General features: G+C 42.4%; 1 protein-coding gene across 2 annotated transcripts in view; it reads left to right on the top strand.

Moving 5' to 3' along the window:
- Positions 1–483: 483 nt before the first annotated feature.
- Positions 484–11,671, top strand: part of GPAT4 (glycerol-3-phosphate acyltransferase 4) — a 33,473-nt gene continuing 22,285 nt past the window's right edge. For both annotated transcript variants that reach the window (XM_019440697.2, XM_019440694.2), the window contains exon 1: positions 484–614. The gene's annotated coding sequence lies outside the window, so the exon portion shown is untranslated. The remainder of the gene's footprint in view (positions 615–11,671) is intronic.

The raw sequence follows: 11,671 nt of genomic DNA, 5'->3' as shown, positions 1-11,671 counted from the left end.
GTATCTCACCGAATACTCCCAACAGCCCCAAGATGACAAGATAATTTAGTGACTCAAGCTTCTTCTTGCTTGATCAGGGCTGATTTCACTCTCTTTAGAATCTATACGAGCGCACCTCGGGGAAATGAAGTAGCCAGTATTCAGGCCCGGGCACAGCTCAGAAACGTGGAGACTCCCTTTTACGAAGCGCAGCCCCTTATCAGAGCAGGAATCCTGGGGGATGCGCGCCACATTGAGGGGCAGGCGACCAGGACCCTGGAAGCACAGTACCAGCCTCCGCGGCTCCGGGCCAGCCCGAGGTAATGGCAGCTGGCCCGCCAGGGGGCGCCTCTGTCGGTCCCGGGCGCGCCCGGCCGTGGGCAGGTGACGAGGCGCCCTGTCCCCCGCCCCGCCTCTCGGGGCCCCCGCCCGGCGCGCGCCCGGCGCTCGGGTGCCGGGCGAGAGATTAAACCGCGGGAGGGGTGGGGATGGGACGCGAGGGGTCACGTCAAAGCAGCGTAGACAAAGGGCGGGCGCGCGCACGTCTTTACGCACGCCTCGGCCGGCGGCGGCGGCGGCCAAGGGCGGGAGGGATCGTTCACGGAGGGACTGGGAGCCCCGGAGCCTTGCCGTCGGTGAGTATGACCGAATTGTCCCCCGTCCTGAAGGTCACTGGCCCCAGGGGAGCCGACAACGGGCTGGGGGGTTCGGGGCGAGGAGCCCAGCGAGGGGCCGGAGGGCCGGGGACACCCTCCCTACGCCGCTCCGGCGTCAGGAGGCACCATTGCCGCTTCCTGGGGTTTCCCAGCCGGTCGGAACGTTCCGCCCCCTCGCCCGCAGTGGAACAGTCCGCGCCCCTCCCCGGGCGCTGGCCGCGCCGCCCTGCTGTCCCGCCACAGCGCCCCGGAGCCCGCGCCCAGCCCTCCCAGAGGCCGGTGCTGGGCTGGTCCCTCCACTCCCTGCTCCGGCCGGCTCCTCTCCGAATGGGCTCTTCGGAGTTCGCCCGCATCCCAGGTGCTCCGCAGTCCGCACCCCGAGCGTGGAGGAGTGGAGCCTGGGAGGGCTGAAGGGGGGTGGGGGGTAGTAGAGATCACGAGGAAGCGCCTTCACCTGTGATTTCTTTTCTTAGGTACTTTGGCTTCCCCGGGATTGATATTCTCCTCGCTTGTTCTCCAAAGGAACCCATTTTTCTTTCTTTAGAATTCCCTAACCCCCGAAATCCCTTGCCTTTCCGTTTTGATTTCATGTCCTGCAAGGCATCCTCCTACCAGAGGGTTTATTTCCTCACTTCCGTTTCACATAGGGTTTTAACTTTCGCTGTTTAAAAGTTTAGGGAAAATCTCCTGCATGAAACATACGGTATAGCTTTGTGGAAACAAGTTCATTACTGTACTAGATCTAAGTGCCTCTCACTGCTCGTGCCCTCCGTGCCATGGATCTTCTCAGTGATAACCTTCTTGAGAACAATTCCTTTCTGGTTCATTTTCCTTAATTTTGGCTGAACTTTGAGTGCCTCTCTGCTTAGTTTCGTATCCTGTCGATTCTGTCTCAACCCAAGGGAAATGGTGTGAAAGCAGTTATCCTATGCCAGAGACTGTAGGAAAGAGTTCTGTAATAATGCCATTCTTCTCTCACTTTGATAGTGATTTTTTTTTTCCCAACTTTGTATTATGGAGAATTTCAGACATACAAAAATAGCTGAATAATAAACCAGCATGTATTCATCATCCAGCCCCAACAGTTGATCTTTACATTAAGTCTGTCCTATCCACATCCCTATCCATCCCCCCCACACCTGGCAAGCTCTGGGATAAATCCTTGATGTCAAAAGTAGTTTGGGATTCAAAATAAAAATCTTACTGTTGTATAAAGTCATAATGTACTTTTTGGGGACATATTCTATTGGAAGTCCTTTGACTAAGAAATACATAAGCATTGGAGAGGGGCCAAAAAAGAGTATCTAAAATGATGAAGCTGCTGGAGGACAGGTTGAAACAAAAAGTCTTTCAGATCTGGATGAGAACTTCCAGATCATGTTGTCTAACTTCTTCATTTCTGATGCCACCTCAAAGTCCATAGAGGTTCAGTGACTTGTCCAGATCTACAGGAATAAGAGTCCTGAGTCTGGAAACCTCTCCCAACTCCACATTCAGTCTCCTTTTTCCTGTACCATAGTCCTTGCCTTTAAAAGTTGTATCTTTCAGGAGAGGAAAACGTGTAGAAGGGCTGTAACTGAAAACTCTTACAATGAAAGGTTTGGATGGGTTAATATGAACTTTTCCATCAAATTCCAGAATAATGAAACTAGGGGATCTGTCTTAAAATGTTTCTTAAACTAGGGGCGCCTGGGTGGCTGAGTTAGTTGAGCGGCTGACTCTTGGTTTCAGCTCAGGTTGTGATCTCATGGTTTGTGAGTTCTAGCCCCACATTGGACTCCGTGCTGACAGCATGGAGCCTGCTTGGGAGTCTTCTCTCTCTCTCCTTCTCTCTGTCTCTCTCCAAATAAATAAATAAATAAACGTAAATACTTCTTTAGATATGGGACAGATGAGAAATTCTAATCACAGCTTTTAGGAAGCATGGGAAAATTCTGACCTTAGAAGGGGAATACCAGACTGAGAGTACGAACAAACTTAAAAAAGATGTAGACAACATTCACAGCTATTTAAGAAAAGGGTAACTAAGGGGAACTGGGATGATTTGGTATTCGATCCTGAAATTTTGCTCTTGATGACAAAGAGAAGATAGCACCCTTCCAGGAAACATCCTTTCTTGCTATTAACAGATAAGAATCCTAGGCTGGATCTAACATGGATTAGGCACTTGTTTTTGTTTTTGTTTTTATAAATAAAACAATGGTATGCATTTCTTAGCACACTCTGTGCTGTTAAGTTTTCTTATCTCCAGAAAGACCGGTAAACTCAGTACTTGTACCCCAATCTCCACCCTTAAAGTTGGAGGGGATATTGTACCTCCAAAGAATGTTGTGAATAAAGGAATCTTTGTATTTAGAGGTCATATAGAGTTTGCTTATAAATTTAGGTTCTGTAATGTGACATAGTTATTTATAAATTATTTTCAGGATGGCCTTTTGTTAGTTTGTGACCTAAATGCAGTGGTTGTCATGCTCATCCAGCTTTTGGAAATAACCGGTTAAATAGCAGTATCTGGGTGTGTTGGTAAATCATTACCCATAATGACATGGGTGTGGGGAGAAATCTTATGTTTTGTGTGGGGTTTTTTGTGTTTGTGGCTTCAGAAAGTACAGTGGTTAGTTAGGATTCTAGCCTGGTAAAAATGGTTTTTGCTGAAGAAAAAAACATTTATCTATGTGCACATCACAAAATGTTACATCTTATTATAGATTTCTTGCTTTCTGGAGATAGAAGCTAGAGATGATTTGACCCTGGTTGAAATATATTGTAAAATTGTTTCTTCAAGTAAAGTAGAACCTGATTATGGCCTGTCATTTACTTCTTTCTGTATCATTATGCTCAAGGGAGGACTTGACCAAATATCATCAATTCCATGTTATCACTAAACTACAAAATACTTACTATAGCATGAAGAATGCTTTTTAAAAGCACAGAAGTTTAGAGTTGGTAGGAATGTTAAGATTGGAGTTTTTCCTAACTCTTTAAAGGTGCTGTCTCTCCTTTAAAACACAGGCACACATATACACCTGTCACCCAGTCACAGGGTTTTGTCTCCTTTCATTGGGCACTCTTTTAATTTGCCTTCTGGAGTAGTTGTTAGTGTATTTGGATTGCACTTCCTTTTAGACTGTAAGCCTAAGATCTGCAGTATTAGAATAATGCTTTGTAAGAAGGAGCCTAATAAATTTCTGTTGACGTTTTGAATTAAAATACCAAAAAACTGGTGAGGAAATTTAAATCCACGGAAGCTGAATGAGTTACAGACCAGATAGTAACAGCTGTGCCTGAACCCTTAGCCAGAAAGACTCCTGAGTTCCAATTCTAAGCTCCTCCACTCTACCATTTTCTTCACACCACAAAGCAATGGGGAAGGAAAAAATATTATATGTATATATTTTTTTTTCTTTCCCAGTTAGACATATTTTATTTTCAGGGTCTGCTTAAAAGTTTTTGATCAGTGCTATCCAGTAAAATACACACCACATGCGTTATTTTTTAAATGTTTTTTGTGTTTATTTTTGAGAGAGAGCACAAGCAGGGGAGGGGCAGGGAGAGGGAGACAGAATCCGAAACAGGCTCCAGGCTCTAGCTGTCAGCACAGAGCCCAGTGCGGGGCTCAAACCCACGAACTGTGAGATCATGACCTGAGCCAAAGTTGGATGCTTTACCGACTGAGCCACCCAGGCGCCCCCATAATTTTAAATTTTGTAGTAGCCACTTTAAAAAAAAGGACAAAGAAACACATGAAAATCATTATAATCATATATTTTATTTAACCAAAATGATCCAGAATATCATTTCATTGTATAATCAATATACAGATTATTAATGAGGTCTTTTACATTCATTTTTTTCATAGTCATTTAAATCTAGTGTGTACTTTACAGCACATTTCAGCTTGGACTACCCACATTTCAGGAGCTCAAGAGTTCTGTGTGGTTAGTGGCTGCTGTGTGGGACAGTGCAGATCACTGTCAGCTGAACATAAAGAGAAAGGAGCATTTTAGGTTCTTAGTAATACTCTGTTCTGAGGTTAAAATAGAGTTTGTGGTTGTGATCATTCGTTTTTTTGTTTCATGTTTTAGTGTAGTTAGGATTGTTTCAAATTTGTGGCACATTGAACAAAGAAGTCTGCCAGTCCACAAAGTTTGTACCTTTGTGATGAAACGCTTTCTCTCTTTTTATTTTTTTTTTATTTACTTTTATTTATTTTTTGTCTGTGGGATCAAACTTCTCTCTCTTTTTTTAAAACCATCTTCACAATGTTTAAGTGTATAGTCCGGTAATAATGCTTTCTAATTTCAAATAACACTGTTTAGTTTTGGGGGGTGAGGGGTGGGGAAAGCTTGGTTTTTTAAAAAAATAGCCCATAGCAAAACTTAGTAATAAAATAACCTAATAAAAAATAGGCAAAAGATTCAACACTTCACCAAGGTAGATGGATGGTAAATAAGCACAAAAGATGTTCAGTGTCATTGGTCCTTAGGGCAAATTAAAGTTATGAGTTACCACCTCACATCCATTAGTATGTTTAAAATTAAAAAGACTGATCCTATCAAGTGTGAGTAAGGTTGTGGAGCAAATGGAACTTTCATACATTGCTGGTGAGGGTGCAAAATGGTACAGCCAGCTTAGAAAGCAGTTTGGCAGCTAAATACACACCTACTTGAGACTCAGTCATTCTATTCCTAGGTTATTTACCAAGAGAAATTACAATGTGTATCCATACAAAGACTTGTAGATAGCAGCTTTATTTGTGACAGTCCCAAACGGGAACAACCCAGTTGCCTGTCAGTAGGTGAATGGATAAACAAATGTGGTATAGCCATACATTGGACTGTAGCTCAGCAGTAAAAAGGAATGTTGCTGCACACATGTTGATGTGTGCAGCAACATGAGTGATTCCTCAGAATAATTATGCCTAGTGAAATAAACCAGACAAAAAGATCTAAAAAACAAAAGGCAAGGAAGTTGCTTCCAGTTACATACACAATACTCAAATGTAAAAGTGCCATTTCTGAAATGAGCTCCCGGAGCAGTGTTCTGAGACGTCTTGGTCATAAAACCCCAGCAAATCACATTGTTCTTTCTTAGGCTGATTGCCCCAGAATATCAAAATATCCTGTGTCCTTTGTTCTTTTTTTTTTTTTTTTTTTTCTTTTCCAGCTTGGAAGACTTAATGTTGCCTTGGGAGAACTTGGTAGGATGTTACTTGTTACCCAGTTCCAACTCAAGTTAGCCCTTGTAGGCAAGGGGAAAGTACTTAAGGTCAGAACAACTTTGCTTAAGACCAAGACCCTGAAACTGACCATATATTACTGTCTTCTTTCTAGTGAATTGAGTTATCCTTTAACTGTATCTTGGCTTTGTTTTGAACCATTTATTTTATCTAGGATTAATGTCTGCTGTATGTGTATTCTTGGTTTTTTAGCACTTCAGGTTCACTTCAGCATAGTGGCTCTGAGCGCTGCCCTATTTCCTTGGAAACACTGTACGTTTGCTCCTAGGCCCTAGTTTACTATTCAAGCAAATTTCTTGTACTCCACTACTCTAATACATTTGACATTAAATTCACACAGCACTATTACCTGTTTAAAATGATAAATACAATTTTATTTTTATTTTTTGTAAGTTTTTTTCATTTTTTAAGTTTGTTAATTTTGAGAGAGGGCGAGAGTGCGAGCTCGCACATGAGTGGGGGAGGGGCAGGGAGAGGAGAGAGAATCCCAAGCACGTTCTGCTCTGATAGCACAGAGCTCATTCTCAGAACCGTAAGATCATGATCTGAGCTGAAATCCAGAGTCAAAATGCAGAGTTGGTGGTGGCTGACTTGAGCCACCCAGGTGCCCTGGTAAATACAATTTTAAAAATAGCAAAAAGATAAAGTGACCTCTCCCTTCCACTCCTAGAGGCGGCAACTGTAGCCATTTTGTGTGTATGTTTCCAGAGATCTGTATCTTTGCAAATACATACAAACTATGTATTTTTTCCTTTTCCTCTCTCACAGTTGGTATTTACTCTGAATATTGTTCTGCCTCTAACTAGTAGATTGTTTCTTATCTGTACACAAGTAAATGTCTTTCTTCTTTTAGCAGATGAATAGTGTTCCATTGTATCTTCTGTTAATGGACTTGGGCATTTCTTTTGATATTTATTACAAACAGTGCTACAGTCAGTAACCTTGCACACATCATTTTGTATATGCATCAGTACAGGGTTTCTCAACCTTGGCACCATTGTCATTTGGGGCTGGATCATTCTTTCCCATAGGAGGTGATCTGTGCATTACAGGATGTTTAGCAGCATCCCTGACCTCTCTGTACTAGTTGCCAGTAGCTCCCTATCCCAAGTTGTGACAACTAAAAATGTCTGCACGTGAACCAAATGTTTGGGGGAGGGAGAAGGTGGGCAGGCGTAAAATGGCCTTTGGGTGAGAACTACTGTTCTAATTTATCTTGAGGATAAATTTTCAGAAGTAGAATTGCTGGAGCTAAGGTTATGTGCGTGTAAAATTCTCATTGCATTTTCTGAGTTGTTCTCCATAGAGGATGTACCATTTTTACACTCCAACAAGCAGTATTTGAGGGTAATTTCTCATTTTCACCAATACAGTGGTTTATAAAAGAAATTGGGTTTTGTTTTTGTTTTTGTTTTTTGGAGGGTTTTTTTGGCCATCTCACTAGTTTTAATTCCCATTTCTATGCTTTACAGCTAACCTTTTTATTGAGCGCCTAGCGCTTGCTAGGCAGGTAGTATTTTTTGGCATGTGGGTTTTAGGACATACTTTGAAATGCCTTCCTCTCTGTAGCCCTCTTAAAGTTTAGCATTTGTAACCGAAGACAATACTCTGGGTTTCTTCTGACCCTAATGGAATGGTAGTACGTACCATTTATTGAGATCTAATATGTGATAGACATTGTGCTTGAAAAATGCATTAACCCTGTGTTTTTTTCCTTTGAGTTGATATGTGGTGGCATCCCTCTGGGTATATTCTGGTAGTCATGGTCTCCTGAAGTAGGAAGTTTCGTGGTGCAATTGACCCTTGAGCAACCTGGGCAGTAGAGGCGCTGACAAAATCTGCATGTAACTTCGACCTTCCCCAAACTTATAGCCTACTGTTGACCTGAAGCCTTACTGATAAATAGTTGATTGATATATATTTTGTTCATGTATCATGTACTCTATTCTTATTAAAAATTAGTAAGCTAGGGACATCTGGGTGGCTTAGTCAGTTAGGCATCCGACTTTGGCTCCAGTCATGATCTCACAGATCATGAGTTCAAGCCCTACATTGGGCTCTGTGCTGACAGCTCAGAGCCTGGAGTCTGCTTCAGATTCTGTGTCTCCCTCTCTCCCTGCCCCTTCCCTGCTCACGCTCTGTCTCTCTCTGTCTCCCTCTCAAAAATAAAATAAGCATTAAAAAAATTTTTTAAAAGAAAAAAGTAAGCTAGAAAAAGAAAATGTTATTAGTAAAATCATAAGGGAAAATACAGTATTGTATCAGAAAATAATCCACATGTAAGTGGACCCATGTAGTTCAAACCCATATTGTTATTCAAGTTTCAGCTGTATTTGGTTTTGCAGTTAGGAATCATAATAGTCTCTGACTTGTGATTGGATCAAAATTGGTTTAGATGACCTATATTAAATTAAGTTCCCTCTGTTATTTTCTTTCCCAGAATTATCTTTGCCTTGCTAACAATCATCAAAGTGTGAAATTACGACTTTGTGTATGCTTATTTGTTTAACACTTGTCTCTAGGCACTAAATAATGCCTGACATAATGTGTGAGACATAGTAATGTGCCCATTGAGTATTTGTTGAATGAATGAACTCATCACTCTCAGATCTGAGGAGCCCTGGAAATTGGGTCATTTGGGGGCTTAAAGTCCCAGATTTGCCATTCAATGGCTTGAAGAGTTTAGGTAACTTAGTGATGGGCTCTGTCACATTCCTAGGATGAAGCCACCCTCCCTCCTAAAAGGCTCAGAACTACTTGGTTTTTCTGTTTTTCTCTGGACCATTTGGGCTCCTGGGGCAACTTTGGTCCAAATTACTCTCAGTGAGTCTGGCTGAAAGCTGTGGAAGTCAGGAGAATGAGTAAATACCTCATGCTTGTGGAGTCATGGTTATATTTACGTGAAGCAAAGTGATATCTTCTCTTAACTGAACAGTCATCTGGGAATTGTGTGGTAGAGCTCTGAAGTGACTGATTTTCTGATATTATTTCCAGAGATCAAAGTTTGTATTATGGGGCCTAAGACACCAACCAGTCTTCCAGATTTAATGGCTGCTCTGCTGATCCAGCAAGATATTTGGGACTCTGTTTGATAACTGTGGTTTGCTTGCTGTTTCTCTTTACTTCTGAGAATCTACATGGGGATTGTTTAGTCTTGGCCAGATAACTTGTTTGGCTACGTTACTGTTCTCTGTTCTGGAGTCTGGCACCCATAAACATGAACTCGAGGGGTGGGGTGGAACCATGGGATGGGGCGTGAGTTCAGTGCCTCTCAGAGGAAAAAGGAGCAGCTGGGTCATGGGTTGGCAAACTGTGTAGGGTGAGATAGTAAATAGGTTTTGCTGTGGTCTGTGTCATATTATTCTTCATTTTTTACAACTCTTTAAAGATGTAAAAACCATTCCTAGCTCACTCCTGGCTTAGAAAAACAGTCCAAAGCCAGATTTGGCCTTTGAGCTATGGTTCATCAACCCCTGAAGAAATTAGTTTATTGCTAAATGTGTTTGATGTTTTGAGGACATGAACCCAGAATAACCTTGGGAATTCTCAGTTGATTGTGATTCAAGGAAAAGAGATCTAAACTCTGGCATGGGAAGTCAAAGGACCCTGGTGTCAGTCATCTTGGGTCCATGGAACCTAGGGTAACCTTGACCAGTGGGGCACAGGGGTTTTGTTCCTTCTTTCCCATGGGAGTGCTAGACAAGGGGAACAAGGACAGAAGAGTGGAACAGAGATGTGGCCCTAGAATTAGGCTGGAATGAGACAGGTTTAAAGAATACAGTGACTCAGCAAATTAAATGAAGTCTCAGAAATATATCTAATTTCCTCAACCTCTGTTGGTGTGCTGTTAAAAATCTGGCATGTACAGTCAGTTTAGCCAGTTTATAAAAATGAAAGAGCAGGTTTGTACCTTGGATTCTGAGAACTCCAAATTCTGATACATGAATCCAGATTCGCCTTGTGGTTTTTCTCTGACCACAAGAAGTTCTGTAGAGCAGCTCTGCCATGAAGGAAGTGTTCATTCATTGCAATATGGTAGTTGGGGAGGTAGGAGGGCATGGTTAAAGAGCTTGGGCTAGGAGACAGATCCACTGGTGCAAATTCGTGCTCCGATACTTAGTAGCTGTATGATTCCCTTAACTTCTGTGATCCTCTAAGCCTTGATTTCCTCCTTTGTAAAATAGCAGTGATGATAAGAACTCCACCACAGGGCTGTTGTGAGACGTAAGTGAGGGTAGGGTATGTAAAATGTTTGTGAGGTTAGCTCAGGATCTGTCACGTTGCATTCAGTATGTTAGCAGTGATAATGATAGTGCAGAAGTGGAAGAACTGGAGGATCCCAAACAGGAACTAGTATTTGTGACTTGGTGCCACAAAATGGCATGTCTTTTTCATTTAATCACCAAATGTACAGGACTGTACTGAGAGCAGTACTGGGTTAGGAGTCAGAAGAGGGGGATCTGTCTGTGTCTTGCTTATTTCATGATGGGTGATGTGGAAATAATAGTGTTGACAAGTTCTGAGAGAAGATGTGAAAGGTTTTGAGAGTTCTGTGCAGAAAGGCACTGGACACAGTTTAAGGTGAAGGTTGTAACCTGCTGTCTGTTCAGGTTCTTGAACGTGTAAATGCATAGGAACAGAGCCAGAGGTGACTGGTGCAAAGCCCCGCTGTGTGCCAGAGATTTGAAAAGGTGCTCCCAAGTGCAGGGCTTGCACTGGTAACTTGTGGTTAGAAGTAAGTAATGTAAGGGACGCCCGGGTGGCTCAGTCAGTTAAGCGTCCAACTTCCATCCAGGTCTTGATCTCGCGTTCGAGTCCCACGTTGGGCTCTGTGCTGACAGCTCAGACTCTGCTTAAGATTCTGTCTTCCTTTCTCTTTGCCCCTTTCCTTGCTCACATTCTCTCTCTCAAAAATAAATAAGAACATTAAAAAAATTTTTTTAAAGGAATAAGTAACCTAAAATTGAAATACTTTTGTTAAGATATTTAAAATAGTGGAGTTTATGAGTGGCCATGTTAAGTGGAAGAAGCCAATCCGAAAATATAATTCCAATTATAAGACATTCTGGAAAAGGCAAAACTATGGAGACAGTAAAAGATCAGTGGTGGCCAGGGGTTTGGGAAAGGGAAGGATGAGTAATTGGAGCACAGGGGATTTTAGGGCAGTGAAAAACTACTGTGTGATAGTATAATGATGGATACATGTGCTTATGCATTTGTGCAGGCTTCTAAAGCATACAGCACCAAGGGTGAACCCTGATGTAAGTGTGCGCTTGGGATGACTATGAAGTGTCAGTGTAGGTTCAGCAACACTTGTAACAAATGCACTTTTCTGGTGGGGATGTTAATAATGGGGGTGGCTGTATATATGTAGGGACAGGGTACATGGGAAATCTCTGTATCTTCCTTTCAGTTTTGCTATGAACCCAAAACTGGTCTACAAAGAAGTCTTTAAAACAGAAGAGAATGACCAATGTGGGGAGATAGACAGCTAGAGAGAGGAGTTTAATCTCCTTGGAGAAAACAGTATCTTTTTTTTTTTCTTTTTTAAATGTTTATATTTGAGAGAGAGAGAGGGCGTGAGCAGGGGAGGGGCCAAGAGAGGGAGATGGAGATTCTGAAGCGGTCTCTGCACTGTCAGCACAGAGCCTGATGCAGGGCTCAAACCCACAAACCCTGACATTATGACCTGAGCCGAAGTTAGATGCTCAAGTGACTGAGCCACCCAGGCACCCTGGGATGATGTCTTATAAAATTAAAACTCTGTTTCCTTTTCCCCTGCAATTCCATTTCTAGG

Source organism: Panthera pardus, unplaced genomic scaffold (genome assembly GCF_024362965.1).
Source record: "Panthera pardus isolate Hobbes unplaced genomic scaffold, ASM2436296v1 HiC_scaffold_13, whole genome shotgun sequence".
Classification (NCBI taxonomy): Eukaryota; Metazoa; Chordata; class Mammalia; order Carnivora; family Felidae; genus Panthera; species Panthera pardus.
This window is presented reverse-complemented; position numbering and strand designations above follow the sequence as displayed.